We start from the raw sequence: 16,333 nt of genomic DNA, 5'->3' as shown, positions 1-16,333 counted from the left end.
GACCATCTTTTCCACCAATGAATGTTCTTTGCACCTTTATAAAAAATGAGTTTATGTAGAGTTCGGATTTTTCCCTGTGTTCTTTATTCTGTTTCGTTGGTCTATATGTCTGTTTTTGTGTCAGTACCATAATATTTTAGTTACTATATCTCTGTAGAAAAATTTGAAGTTGGTTTAATAGATTCCTCCAGTTTTGTTATTTTTGCTTAAAATAGCTTTGGCTATTGGTCTTTTGTAGTTCCATATACATTTTAGAAGTGTTTTGTTTCTATTTCTGTACAGAATATCATTGGTATTTTGTTAGGTATTGTATTGAATCTATAGATTTATTTGAGTAGTATGGATATTTGAACAATGTTGATTTTTCCAATCCATGAATATTTTTTGTGTGTCTTCTTCACTTCCTTTAATCAATGTTTTATAGTTTTCATCATAGAGATCATCCATTTCTTTGGTTAAGTTAATTGCTAGCTATTTAACTTTATTTGTAGCTATTGTAAATGAGATTCCTTTATTGATTTTTTTCTCACCTTGTTCACTGTTGGCATATAGAAATTCTATCGGCTTCTGTATGTTGATTCTGTATCCTGAAAGATTACTGATTTTTTTTTGTTTGTTTCTAATAGTTTTTTAGTGGAGTCTTTAGTTTTTTTCAAATATAAAATCGTATCATCTGTCCACAAGGATAATTTTTATTTCACCTTTTCAATTTTGGTGCCTTTTATTTTTTTTCTCTTGCCTGATTGCTCTAACCAGGACTTCCAGTACTATGTTGAATAAAATTGGTGAAATTAGACAGCCTTGTACTGTTTCAGGTCTAAGAAGAAATGCTTTCAGTTTTTCCCCATTCAGTATGATACAATTAATAGCTGTAGTTCTGGCCTATATGGTTTTTATTATGTTGAGGTATGTTTCTTATCTATGCGTTTTTTGAGAATTTTTATCATGAAGGGATGCAGAACTGTATCATATGCTTTTTCAGCATGAGTTGAAATTACTATATGGTTTTGCCTACATTCTGTGGATACATCACATTGATTCATTTGCATATATTGAACCATCCTTGCATTACAGGGATAAATCCCACTTGAACATGACAAATGATCTTTTTACTGTATTGTTGAATCAGTTTACTAGTATTTTTTGAGGATTTTTGCAACATTATTCATCAGAGATATTGGGCTTTTCTGACAGTGTTCATTTTATTAATTATTGGTCTGTTCTGATTTTGGATTTCTTAATGGATAAATCTTACTAGGCTCTACATGTCTAGAAATTTATTCATTTCTTTTAGATTTTCCAACTTATTAGACTGTAATTGCTCATCATAGCCACTAATGATTCTTTGAATTTCTGCCATATTATTTGTAATGCCTCCTTCGTATCTGACTTTATTTATTTGAGTCTTTTCTTGTTTTCTTAGCTATTCTGGCAAAAGTTTGACTTTTTTTTCATGGATATTTTATATTGTTTTCTTTGTTTCAAATTTAATTCTGCCCTAATCTTTATTATTTGTTTTCCTCTACTAAATTTAAGTTCACCTTGCTCTTGCTTTTATAGTTCTTTAAGATGCATTATAAGGGTATCTTTTTGGAGTTTTTCTTCTTGTTTCAATTAGGCACTTATGGCTATAAATTTCCCTCTTAACACTGTTTTTCTGTATCCTACAGGTTTGGTTGTGTTGTGTTTCCATTGTCATTTGTTTTAAGACATTTTTCTTTTTTTCTTTTTTTTTTTTTTTTTTTTGAGACAGAGTCTCGCTCTGTCGCCCAGGCTGGGGTGCAGTGGCCGGATCTCAGCTCACTGCAAGCTCCGCCTCCCGGGTTTAGACCATTCTCCTGCCTCAGCCTCCAATTTCCTTTTTAATTTCTTCATTGACTCAATGGTCATTCAGGAGAATATTGCTTAATTCACATGTTTTCATATAGTTTTCAAAATTTTTCTTGTATTGTGGTGAGAGAGGATGCTTGATATTGTTTAACATTTTTGAAATGCATTAAGACTCATTTTGTGACCTAACATATGATCTATCCAAAAGAATGATCTATATGCCAAGAAAAAAAAATGTGTATTCTTCAGTCATTGGATGCAATGATCTATAAATATCAATTACGTCCATTTGTTCTACAGTGACGACTAAGTCCACTTTTTCTTTATTGATTTTCCATCTGGAATATCTGTCCAGTGTTGCAGGTGGGGGTGTAGTAGTCTCCAGCTGTTATTGTGTTAAGGTCTATCTTTCTCTCTTTAGCTCTAATAATATTTGCTTTCTGTATTGGGGTTATTGGGGTGCTGCAATGTTGGGTGTATATTTATTTGCCATTGTATTATATTCTCTTTCTGAATTGAGCGCTTTTTTATTATATGATAATCTTCTTTGTCTTTTTATACAATTTTTGTTAGAAAATCTATGTATTTTCTCACATAAGTATAGCTGCTCTTTCTCTTTTTTATTTCCATTGGCATAAAGTAATATTTTCCATTCCTTTATTTTCACTTTTGGTGTATCTTTATAAGAGAAGTGTGTTTCTTGAGGCAAAATATCATTGAACCTTGTTTTTTCATCTTTTCAGCTACTATATGTCTTTTAACTGGAGAGTTTCTTCCATTTACATTAAATATTTTTATTGATAAGTAGGGAGTTACTGTTGCCATTTTATTATTTGTTTTCTAGTTGTCTTGCAGGCTTCTCTTTCTTTTCTTTCTGTCTTTCTTTCAGTGAAGGTAATTTTCTTTGGTAGTATGCTTTAATTTTGCTTTTTATTTTTTTGTGTATTTGCTATATCTTTTTTTTATTTGAAGTTACCACAAGGCTTGCAAATACAGTTTTATGACCCATTATTCTAAACTGATAACACTGATTCTATAAACAAACAGAAAAGAGAAAACAAATAAAAATTCTACACTTTAACTTCATGCCCCCACGTTTTAACTTTTTGTTGTTCCTTTTTATGTCTTATTATGCTATCTATGAATTAAAAAGTTATTATTTTTGATTGTTTCGTTGTTTAGTCTTTGTACTTAAGTCAGGAGTATTTTACGTGTCACAATGACAGTGCTATAGTACTCTGTTTTTCTTTGTGGTTACTACTATCAGTGAGTTTTGTACCTTCAGGTGATTTATTTATTTATTTTTATTGCTCATTAACATATTTTTCTTTCAGACTGAAGAATTTTCTTTACCATTTCTTGTTGAACAGGTCTGGTATTGATAAAATCCCTCAGCTTTTGTTGGACTGGGAAGGTCTTTATTTCTCTTTCATGCTTAAAAATATTTCTACCAGATATACTATTCTAAGGTAAAAGTTTTTAATTCTTTAGCACTTCAAATATATGTCATGTCATTCTCACCTGGCCTGTAAACCTTTCTACTGAAAAGTCTGCTGCCACACATATTAGAGCTACATTGTATGCTATTTATTTCTTTGCTTTTACTGCTTTTAAGATCCTTTCTTTATCCTTGACCTTTGGAAGTTCGATTATTAAATGTCTTGAGGTAGTCTTCTTTGGGTTAAATCTGCTTTGTGTTCTATAACCTCCTTGTACTTGAACGTTGATATCTTTCTCCAGGTTTGGGAAGTTCTTTGATATTATCCCTTTGAACAAACTTTCTCCCCCTATCTCTTTCTCTACTTCGGATTTTAGGCCAATAACTCCTAGATTTGTCCCTTTGAAATTATTTTCTATACCTTGTAGACATGCTTCATTCTTTTGTATTCTTATTTCTTTTGTCTCCTCTGACTGTGTATTTTCAAATAACTGTCTTCAAGCTCACTAATTCTTCCTTCTGCTTGATCATTTTTGCCATTGTGAGGTTTTGATGAATTCTCCATATGTCAATTGCATTTTTCTCCTCTAAAATTTCTTCTTGATCCTTTTTATTTTAATCTCTTTGTTAAATTTATCTGAATACCTTCACTGTGTTATCATGAATTTCATTGAGTTTCCTCAACACAGCTCTTTTTAATTATTTGTCTGAAAGATGATATATCTCTTTTTCTCCAGTATTAGTCCATGGTGCCTTATCTTGTTCATTTTGTGGGCTTGTGTTTTCCTGGATGGTGTTGATATTTGTAGGTGTCTGGTCATTAAAGAGTTAGGTATTTATTTGTTGTAGTCTTCAGAGTCTAGGCTTTTTGTAACTCTCCTTCTTTGGAAGGCTTTTCAGGTTGCAGAGAGATTTGGGCCCCAAACCCTATAATACTGTGTTTTTTGCAGACTTGTAGAGGTACCGCCTTGGTGGTCTTGGATAAGATCTGCAAGAATTCTCTGGATTATTGGGCAAAGACTCTTGTTATTTCCCCTTATTTTCTGCCAAACAAATAAAGTTCCTCTGTTTCTGCTGAACCTGGAACTGGGGATGTGGTATTTCAAGTACCCCTGTGGCCATCAACACTGGGACTGTGCTAGCTCAGACCTGATGCCAGCACAGCACTGGGCTTTGCCCAAGGCCAATTCCTTCAGTGTGCTGAGTTCCCCCAGCTTCAGTCATGTTCAGAGATATTTTCTGGTAGTCAGGGATTAGAGGGAAAACTTTAGCAATTTACTTGATGTTATATACCACTGCAGCTAAGCTGGCATTCAAACCACAACATGAAGTCATTCTTACTCTTCCCTCCCATCCCTTTCCACAGGCAAAGGAACCTCTCCCTGTGGCTGCCACCACCACCATCAGTACATGGGTGGTTCTGCCAGGCCACCAGTAATTGTTCACTTAAACATCAAGGGGACTTCTGTCAGCTTGTGGTGAATGCCGTCAGACCTGGGACTCACCTTTCAGGTCAGTGGGCTCTCTGGCCGAGGTCACGTCCAGAAATGCTGTCAGAGTACAGGCCAAAACTGAGGGACCTTAACAGACTTCTTGTTGCTCTATGCCACTAGCAAAACTGGGTATCTGGTACACCAGAATACTTCAGCCCACAGTGGTGAAGCTTGCTAAGAATCTCAAATTCTGATGGGTAGGATGGGTGATTCCCCTCTGGCTAGGGCTGGTCCAAATGGTCCTCCATTCACAGGTGCAGGCTGAGCCCAAGAGAGCTTTTTCCTCCTCTGCAACAGGGCACAACAGCACGGAGTTCAATGTGAAGTCCCCCAGTCATTGTGTTCTTCCACTCCAAAGTCCAAAATTCTGTCTTCATGTAGCATGGCCACTGCTGGGGTGGAGTAGGGGTGGTGTCAGTGATTCAACACTATCTCTCCTGCTCTCCTCAATGCCTGTTTCAGTGATATAAAATTAAGACCAGGTACTGTAATTGTTCACCTGCCTGACTTTTGGTTCTTGTGATGGTGTTTTCTTTTGTGCAGATAGGTGTTAAAATTTGGGTTCCAGGAAAGGGAGGAAGGACAGGTGGACTAACAGTGTAGGTTTCTATTCCACTATCTCACCCTGCTTCCTCTATTTTAACTCTTATTTGATGTTTTTAGCTGTCATTCTTTTTATTACATGTTTAGTGGTAGATCAAAGGATTATAATACACATTCTTAACTTATCTGAGTCCATCTTAAGTTAATATTCTATTACTCCCTGTATAAAATAAGATCTTAGAAGATACATAACAACACAATGAATAAGAGCATACAGACAATTCTTGTTTTGCACAGTTCTGGTATGTAAGAATTTGTTAACACAATTTCATTGACATCAAGTGACATTAACTAAACATTTAATATTGTAGATATTACAGTATATTGACTATGAGTAAGCTACACATTTAGCTGGCTCTTTGTTTCACAAATCTCTATGTAAATAGTATATGTGCTTCATGCACATATGATGTGCACTGGTTATAATAAGTTATAACCAGTCTTTTCACTTTTTTCAAATTATTTTTGTGTTTGGTCACTGTGTATCTGTTATTCACAGACAGCAAAGCTTATAGTTGGATTGTCTACTTATATTCTTGCAATAAGCCCACATGTCATTTCTGAAAAATAAATAATCCAAAGAGTCATTTGACTAAGAAGTTGAAAAGGCAGCAAAAAACCAAATGTGATAATGTGGCAAATATACTTTGAATAAAACAAAAATAAAATTATAGAAGAAATAGCCAGTTATGGGGATGTTGACATTGCTACTGTTTAAGAGTCTCAATCTACAATCAGAGAAACTTGAAAGTGAATTTATTAACAAAAATGAAGAAAAGTGTTTGAAACAAAAAGGATAAATGTATCTCAGAAGAAGAGACACTTACAAAAATATATTTTTTAAAATTCTTACATTAAAGAAACTCTTGGAGATAACTTACAATATTGAACTTGCAAAGATTAAAATGTTGAAGGCTGATCAACACTTAGAAAAAGAGTATGACAGTTTGCCAAGACATAGGAAAGATTTTCATGGCATATAAAAATAAGATATGTGACCAGAAGACAAGTGACATTGATACTCTTCTTAATACCTTTCTTTCTTACGAAGAAATAAAACACTTTAGTGTTTCAAATCACAGTGTAACAAATATATGTTGTTTAAAATTTTTAAGTTCCATATGCATATCTGGTTCTAAGCAAGTTTTTAATATTTTGACACAATTTTAAAAGGTCAGAGAATAGTTATTTTTTTCTCATTGATTTTTAAGTTCATGTTGCACAGTTTCAGATTGCGAAATTAGTACTGCATTTAATTCATTTTACTCCCACTTCTAGACACATTCTATGTGATTGTTGTTTTATTTCTATATGACTTCATTTAATTTATTTTAATCCCTTATCCACATACATTTTATGCTGCTGTTGTTTTATTTCTATGTACATCATATTTAGTGCCTTATTATTATTTTTGCATTAGTGGAATTACTTTTATTATCTTTTAAACATGTAACATTTAACAAAATTGTAATGAAACTGTATGTTTATCAACATAACTACTATTTGGGTTTCTCTTCATTTTTAAATGAGATCCAAACTTTTATCTGTGAACGTTTTTATTTAATCTAAATTTTCTTTTTACACATGAACAATTTCTAATTAAATTTTGGAGAAAATTTTTACTAAATATGGATATCTAAGTTGACTTTTCTCTTTTGGCACTTTAAAGATGCTGTTTATTGTTTTGTGACCTTTACTGTTTTTGATGTGAGTCATTGTTCATAACCTTTTATTCCTATGAGTATAATGCCTTTTTGTTTGTTTGTTTGTTTGTTTGTTTGTTTGGAAGAGGTTTCTGATATGGTTTGGCTCTATGTCTCCATGCAAATCTCACCTTGAATTCTAATAATCCCCATATATCATGGGTAGGTCCAGGTGGAGATAATTGAATCATAGATGTGGTGTCCCCCATGCTATTTCTGTGATAGTGAGGGAGTTCTCCCAAGATCTGATGATTTTATATTGGGCTTTCCCCTTGGCTTGACACTCATTTTCTCTCCTGCCGCCCTGTGAAGAGGCGCCTTTTGCTATGATTGTGGGTTTCCTGATGCCTCCCCAGTCATGATGCACTGTGAGTCAATCAAACCTTTTATTTTTATAAATTACCCAATCTCCAGTATTTCTTCATAGCAGCATGAGAACAGCTAACAGAGTGACTTAGCAGGGTTTTTTTTTTAACTGTTATATTAAGCAACTTAACTGTTTGCCCAAGTATGCCCTCTATATTTATCCTTCTTGGACTGTACTGAGTTTCTTAGACTTGTGGGTTTTTATTTTTCACTAATTTTGGAAAAAATGTGAATTATTTCTTTAAATATATATCCTTCTCTATTTAAAGTTTTTTTCTTCTTATTCTTCACTGTCCATCGCTCAATGTATGAAATTATTCTATATATTTTTCCCATTGTTCAAGTATTTATCTAGGGAAGTCCTAAAGTCTAATATTTAACAAAATTTATGTGTTAAAACCTAATCCTCTATGTAATTAGGAGGTGGGAAATTTGGAGGTAGGGCATTTGGGAGGTGATTAGATAGTGAGGGCAGAACTTGCATGAATGGGATCAGTGTCTTATAAAAGAGACCTTAGAGAGTTCCTTTGCCCTTCTATCATGCCAAGTGATAGTGAGAAGACGGCCATCTATGAGGAAGTGGATCATAATCAGATGCAAAATCTATCAGCCTTTTCATCTTGGACTGTCCCTCATCCCAAATTGTGAGAAATATATTTTTGTTGTTTATAAACCATCCGGTTTATGGTATTTTGTTATAGCAGCCAAAATGGACTAAGATAGGGAGTTATGTCTGATACTAGCTGCTCCATCATGGCCAAAAATAATGTTTATTTGATATTACATGGTTTTATTTTCTTCTTCTCCCCTTTAGAATGTATGACATACTAAAGGGGGGAAAATCATCTATCTTATTTTCAACTATTTTCTTGTCATCAATATCGATGAATAATACATATTAATTGATTAAAAGGATTTTAAGCCATTATTTGAGGACATTGTTTTATGATTCCATTATCAGTTGATCCAAAGTATGAGTAAAGATATTAAAAATACTTCAAAATTCTCTAAGTATCTGTGCTGAAATTCATTTAGTATCGTGTTAAAGCTGTTCTCATTGTTCAGAACTGATATCTATTTATATTTATGGTGTACATTGCATTCCAATGATTATTAAATATTCAAAATATCAACTTTGGCTGTAGCTACACCTAAAATATTGTGCTAAAGTTAAAAGAAAAAGTCAAGAAAAACTTAATAGAACTGGAAAAACTGTTACAAAGAAATTTCAATTATAAAACATTGGAAGATCTTTACATCGGTGTAGACTAAGTCATGTTTATCCTCTAAAGATGACTGTGAAGGAAGATGATTTAAAGGTGAAAGCATATTTGCAAAATTCATGACTTACTATCTATGATATAAATCTTCATTTATTAAATCTAATAATAGATTTGTGAAACTGAAATTATTTTATAAACCTCAAAAAAGGGGTTTTGAGAAACTTAAGGAAATCCAGTGCAGGAACAGTCCAGTAAAATAGCACGAGTTCATTTTATTTTTTGGTTAAATGTAATATATATGTGGTTATATTTTATGAGAAGTGAGTAGTCAGATCCAAAAATATAATGTAAGTTTGAATTTTTAACTATTAATGAAAGGAGATAACTGAGTAGTTGAAAAAATAGAATGGAACTATTACATATTTCATCAATAATTGCAAATAAAATATTTGAATTTTTTGATTATAAAACATTCTAATTGAAAGCTATAGTCCAGTATCATATTTTCATATTTCCTCATCAATTATAGAAAATATATAGGAAATTTTATTTTGTTTTTTATGTTCAATTTATTCAGAAACTATATGTAATAAATGATTCAGAAAATATATATTTATATATTATGTGAAAGATTTATATATATATATACACACACATATATAATATTTCAAATTTTATTCTCCTTTAAAACTCTCATGCTGTGTATCTAAGATCAATGAATTCAGGGTACCTTTATAAATTTTTATAAATTATATATTAATTTATATTTTAGCCCACACAAAAAGTAAAACATGTAAGTTTATTTGTTTATTCTAAGATTTTTTTTATTATATTCATTAGGCAATTACAGTAAAATAAATTTTAAATAATTCTATTGTCTTATAGTATACCAATTTTTTTCAGCCTTACGTATTTTTTTATATTTAGCACTTACAATTTTAAATCAAGGGCCTTTTCACATGAAGTTAGGTTACTTAAAAAAAATATGTTTTTTATTTACAGAAAAATCAACTTTTTAATTTAATGGAAATTAAGTTAAGAACTTAATGTAATTTCAGTGTATGTGTCCCTTTAAAATTCGTATGTTGAAATACAATAATAAATTTATATTATTAAAAGGTGGGGCCTTTTGGGAGGTGATTAAGTCAGGAGATCTCCACCGTCATGAATGGACTAGTGTTCTCATAAAAGGAGTTGAAGGAATCACTCTAGTGCCATTTTTGCTGTTTTGTCTTCTGCCATGGGAGGACACAGCAATCAGGCTTCAACTTTGAAGCAGAGAGCAGCTCTCTCCAGACATTGAATCTGCTGGTGCCTTGAGCTTGGACATTTCAGCCTCCAAAACTGTGATAATGTAAATTTCTGTTTATATTATATTTATAAAAAGTCTAGTCCCATGTACTATTGTAGCAGCCTGAAGGGACTAAGATACTATATCTACATTCTATTATTTTTTCAAATTGTGAATTTGAGAAGATTTAACTAAAATTTAGAATATATAATTACTATTGTTCATTGTTGAGAATAAGATAAAATCTTATAGGTAGGTACGAATATACAGATAACAAATTTTTAAATATCTCTATACTACTGTACATTGAAAGAATCTGAATTGTCTTAGTAGTCAATAATTTATTATTAGAATTTTGAAGCACTTTGAATTTTCTCCTGCTAGTACTGATATATCTGTTCATTCTCAAGTTGCCAGTAACTTTACATTTGCTTTTCTGTTTATAAAACTTGTATGTAACTGAGTGCAATTATGCACCCTTGTCATCCCAGCTACTCGGTAGGCTAAGGAAGGAGAATGACTTGAGCCCAGGAGTTCGTGACCAGCCTGAGCAACATAATGAGACACTCTCCCAAAAAAATTAAAAAATAAAACCTCTAGAAACAAAAAAGTGTATGTATTATTGTATATAAAAGTTGAAACAAAAAAAAACTATAATATTCCAAAGAAGGTGAGCCTGTAAAGAGAAAAACACCATATATGTCAAAACTTAAAGATACCCACAGTTAACACATTTTGCTGCTACGCATAATATATACACACACCTGAGCAACTATTCATTTATTCAGCTTTTCCTACATATAATAGATATTTCTTGAGTACCTATTCTATGATAGGTATTGTTCTCAGTTATAGAGGTATAGCACGAGTTAATCCTCCTTAAGCTTACATTTTAGTGAGAAGAGACAAATTAAAAACTAAGAAGTTCATGATAATAAAGAATGATGTAACGCCTGCCAAAAAGTTAAGGAAGGGATGGATGTGCATTATAATGAGGTAGGAAGGGCTAACATAAGTTGAGAATTTGGAAGGCTTCTGGGACCTAGGTGAGTAGAGTAGAACTTAAAAGATGAGAAGGAGCGAGACATGTGAAAAACAAAAGACAGGCAGTTCAAGGCGGTGTAATTGCCCATCATCTCATTGTACCATAATTTATTACACTATCACCTATAAATACTCACATACCTCACACTCTTCTCAGAGATATCTGTAATTACTTTTGTAGAATCAATTCTTAGAAGTGGCCTTTCTTGCCCTAATGGGATTTAAATTTAGAATTTTAAGCACATTTCACTTCAAACAGTACATTCATTTTTATTCTACCAATTTCAGATATTTTGAGATCAGTTTTAGCATGAGGTTGTAAACATTATATGTTACGAGTCATTCTTTGTAGTTTAATCTGAAAGGTCAAAACTGATTTCTCATTGGTTTAAATTTCATTTATTTGTTTATGAGTGAGATGGCAACCCTTTATAGATACATGGATTACAAACAGCTCTGGAGCCAGCCCTTCTTGGTTTAAATTCTAGTCCCTCTAATTACAGGATGAACAACTTGGATAATCTGTTTAACCCCCATGCCTTTTTGTCAGTAACTGAAAATTAGAAATAAGGGTAATAGTAGTGCTACATCACAGGATCATTTGTGAGTAAAAATAAAACAATAACTTTAAAATATTAAAATATTAGAAGTACACTTGGCTGAAAGTAAGCATTAACTTATGTTAAAAATGCCGTAGTAGTAGTAGTAATAATAATAATATTAATTGAAAATCTGTGTTTATTCTTTTACTTCATATTGCTTCTTTTAGTTCTGTATTTTGCTGGCTTTTTTTTTTTGAAACATAGATCTTTAAACTTACTTTAAATATTAATGTATTGGTTTTAAATTTTCTCGAAGCTGCATCAGTTTTCCAAGTTGGTTTTTCATTTAAAACATTAATTATGGAGTATTTTTTCAATAAAATAAGTTTATAGTTTCTAAGTATCAATATTTTCATTTGTAGTTTCTGACTTTAACATTTTAATAAGTACTATGATACAATTTTATTTCTAAACTTCACTTGACTTTCTACTTAATGTTTTTATAAATTAAAATATAAGATCGTTGGAAATCCATATGGATCATATTTTTCTGCATGATCTGCTTCAATATCTATGACAATCATTTCAAACTTATTTCATATATTATATGATTAATTGATGGATATTTTCATAATGAATTATTCTTGGATTTTTAAAATGATACCATTTGTTAAGGCAGAAAATTATTTTGTTACATAAGTTTATTTGCAAATTATTTAAGAATGGAATAGATATATATAGACATATGTGTGTATTTATATATACATATATGTAGTCATACATTTTAATGGTCCATAGTATTCTTTTTTCCTTTGCTTTTTAGCAAGTTTTAATTTTATACTTATACTAACCTTATAAGTAAAAAAGCTGTCTTTTTTTCTATTCTAAAGGTGTTTTAAAAGCCTGGAAATCTGTGCTCTTATAGAAGATTTGAAAATACTCTTCAGACTCTAAATAGTCTCTTTTATAATCTTTTAAAGTATATTGGTAGTTGACTAGCCTAAAATATCTTCTGAATTTTATTCAAAGAAGTCAACTCAACCATGACTTGTTTACACATAATAGGTGCCCAGTAATAAATTAGTGGTCTAAAGAACTATTATTTCAGCAAAATATACACTAATTACTCTCATATTTAACTAGTATGAGCTAGTATACATTACTAGCTCATATTTAACTAGTAAGAGCTAGTATACATTACTAACATTTTTGCTAAGTAATACACATGTCAATCATTTTGTAATAGAGACTTTTCATCATCTTAACACTAGTTCCCTTGTCCCTTCTACTTAGAGCTTTCTTGGAAGCATCACTGAGTCTTTACAGTAAATAAATGTGGTAATATCTATTTTGGACTTTCTGAATGTAATCACCACAGCTGTGTTTTATTTTTGGGAGGGTTTCATTTTTCAGCTTATAAAATTGTAGGGAAGATGATGAGATAAGTAGAAAGTAAGTAAAAGCTCCAACTCAAGGATGGGAAACATTTGATCCTGCTCCCAAACGATAATGATAAAGAAAATTTGTTTTACTCCTGATGGAATGGAATTTTCAGATAGAAGCAATAACAAAGGTTTTCAATCATTACGTTCTTCATGCATATTACCGTTCTGAAATTATTTCAGTAAAAATCTCATGATATTCAGGGATATGTTTTACAGATCTCTGTAACTGTACATAACTTTTTGAAAAGTTAGCATATTTGTGAAAAACGAACAATGACTTGTATGTTATTCTAAATTAACAAGTCAAATGGCATGATATATAGTGATTGAATGATTAAATAGAGAAGTATTGGCCTGGCGCAGTGGCTCACACTTGTAATCCTAGCACTTTGGGAGGCCGAGGCGGGCGGATCACGAGGTCAGGAGATCGAGACCATGGTGAAATCCCGTCTGTACTAAAAATACAAAAAAAAAAAAAAAAAAAAATTAGCCGGGCACGGTGGCGGGCGCCTATAGCTCCAGCTACTCAGGAGGCTGAGGCAGGAGAACCCGGGAGGCGGAGCTTACAGTGAGCCTAGATTGAGATCGCACCACTGTACTCCAGCCTGGAGCCTGGGCTACAGTGTGGGACTCCATCACAAAAAAAAAACAAAAAAACAAAAAAACAAAACAACAACAACAACAACAACAAAACAGAGAAGTATTGCCTATTATTTTCCAGAAAAAAAATAAAATGAAATGCATGTCAGAAAATTTATTTTGGCAATGATGTTCCCACGTCTACTTTGTGCCCTTCACATGTAAGCTTGTTTTTATTATAGAATCTCTTGTGCCTTAATCATATTTTTCTATCAAAAAATTTGGGACATAATTATTTACATTAATTTATGATGTATCAAAATAGCCCTTAAACTATTTCTGGTTTTAAATGATCTTTCGAAACTTTGCCATTGCATGAATAAGAGTTGAAGCTTATGTTCCTTCCCCATGAACCTGGGCCAAGTTTTGTGATACTCCAATAAGATTCTGGCAAAAGTTGGTTATATAACTTCCAAGGCTTGGTTCTTAAAGTCAGTATAGTTCCCACCTCACTCTCCCTCTATCTTGGAATAATTGTCCTGGGAATACAACCACTATACTCTAAGCTTACTTGGATGGGTAGTACAAGCAACATGGATTGGAACCAAAACTCCAGGATCTTAGCCCCAGTTGAGACTTTAGCGCGAACTGAGATCTTAGCTCATAGCCAACACCCACCTGCCACCCCTGTAAGCAAACTGTCTCATAAGTAGATCTACAGTGTTCAGTTGAGTTGCTTCAGGTGATGCTGTGTAGAATAGACAGGTCTTTGACCTATGTTGTGTCCAAATATGCATTTGTGTACAAAATAATTAATTGTTATTTTAAGTTGCTGAATATTGAGGCAGTTTGTTTCTCAGCAACAGATACCCAGAATAGTTGAAGTGAGAAAAATCTTTTGCCAACTTTCACCAAGTTAAGTAAATAGCCACATAAATAAATTCAGATGTTTGGAATCCCACGATCAATGAATTAAGTTTCAGTCTCCTGTTAGGGAATCTCCACATCTGCCATAATTTTCATCAACAGTCCATCTCCTACCTACTTGATACATGGAAATGTGGGATATGTGAGGCACTTTATATCATGTGAAGAATCAAAATCTTAAGGTGAAACAAAAATTTTGACTTCACATAAAATTTGCAAAAACATAACCAACTATAGCGAACTTTACCTGAGTCCCATGTTCTTGGAAATCAGCTATGGTGACAAAAGCCACACTTCTTACCCCAACTCCTTTTTACTCTTGCACAAAATTTTTATTGCAAAGAATCTCTCTCCCTAGATGACTCAGAGAAGACAATCATAAATACCCCTTTGTTTACCTATGACGAGGTCAGACACAGACTTTCAAATACTCATTCTGTGTCTCATAAACGTTTAGTTGAATTATTAATACTTATCTCCAGCAACGAATCTGGAGAAAATTCTTGCAGTGGAACTTAAATAACCCTTCCTCAATGGTCCGTCCCTGCTGATACCAGGGGAAAATATACTCAGGTCAGCCGTCCAATCTCTCCACTTCATCATTCCATTTCCCCACACCCAGTTCTTTCTAGCTTTGTTTATTTCTCAAAAAATAAAAGTTGTTTTTTGCCTCACTTTAATACTACTCCAGATCTCAGGGAAGCTGGAGCTTTCTTTCTATGGCAGTAGTACTTATCCCCATATCACAACAGTTACTTTCCCCTATTGTAACAGTCTTTTCTAATAAAGCCTCTCCTTTACTTAAGTCTGGACTTGCTTTCATGTGACAGAACTCATGGTAATATTTTAAGAGCTCCCTTTTCCTAGGTCAGGAATATCGAATAAAGGATCCATTCTCTCCGATACCACATCCTGTCTGATTCAATATGATCGCTACATCCACAATAGATTGGGTACTTCTTAAAGGCAGAAAGGTTAATGTTTTCTTTGTTGGAGCATTGTATGATCAATCATTTGAAATCGAACCATGCTTATAGTAATGGGGGAAGAAAAATAGGGAGAAAAGATAAATATGGCAGTTTGATAGGCACTTCTCTGAAACATTGATCTGCAAAGATTCTGCCCATGGTTAAAACTGCTTTGTGAATTCAGTAATTTGTCCAGGAAAAAAGAAAATAAAACATGTAAACAAGGTAACATTGTGTACCAGGAATAATGTATGAGCAGCCAAATATCCTAATCAGCAAATAAGACTTAATGACTTGAATAATTTCTGTGGTGTTTGAAATATGCCAAAATATAATGAATTCATCTGAAAGAATGCCTAATAAAAGACCAATATCCCCTGACAAGTGTGTTGGAGAAGACTAATGTTACTATGCAACAGGAGGTGGTTCTGCATAGGAAAAGTACTATCCACTACCCATTGTGTACAAAATTTCAGGACAGGTCCTAGTCACTACTTACAAAGTGTTTGAAGGCAGAAAAGTAGTGAATTCCCTAACCATTTAATGCAACCGTTAATTTGCATGACCAGAAATACACACAGATATATTCAATTTATATCAATTTAACATGAACAATTTAATATGTACAAAAGCATGCTGGTAATGTTTAACTGGTAGCTTTCTGAGAAGACAAGAACAAGTTAGAAATCTCATAAACCCCTGAATTTCAAAGTTTCTTCCATTTTCTCCCTTTTGTGTTTGTAAAATAAATTATTTTGTTTCTGTGATATAAAAATTCTTACTGTTGTCAATTTCAAATTACCAACTGGAGGTCAATTGTTCCCAGACAACACTCAATATATGTGTGCCTTTATTTGTGTGTGTTCATGCATTTGTGTGTA

General features: G+C 32.7%; 1 long non-coding RNA gene across 2 annotated transcripts in view; it reads left to right on the top strand.

Moving 5' to 3' along the window:
* Positions 1-16,333, top strand: part of LOC123573502 (uncharacterized) — a 138,235-nt gene that overhangs the window by 99,885 nt on the left and 22,017 nt on the right. The gene's annotated exons all lie outside the window — the stretch shown is intronic.

The sequence above is a fragment of the Macaca fascicularis genome, chromosome 5, assembly GCF_037993035.2.
Source record: "Macaca fascicularis isolate 582-1 chromosome 5, T2T-MFA8v1.1".
Lineage (NCBI taxonomy): Eukaryota > Metazoa > Chordata > Mammalia > Primates > Cercopithecidae > Macaca > Macaca fascicularis.
The sequence above is the reverse complement of the archived record's forward strand: the minus strand, read 5'-3'. Positions and strand labels throughout refer to the sequence as shown.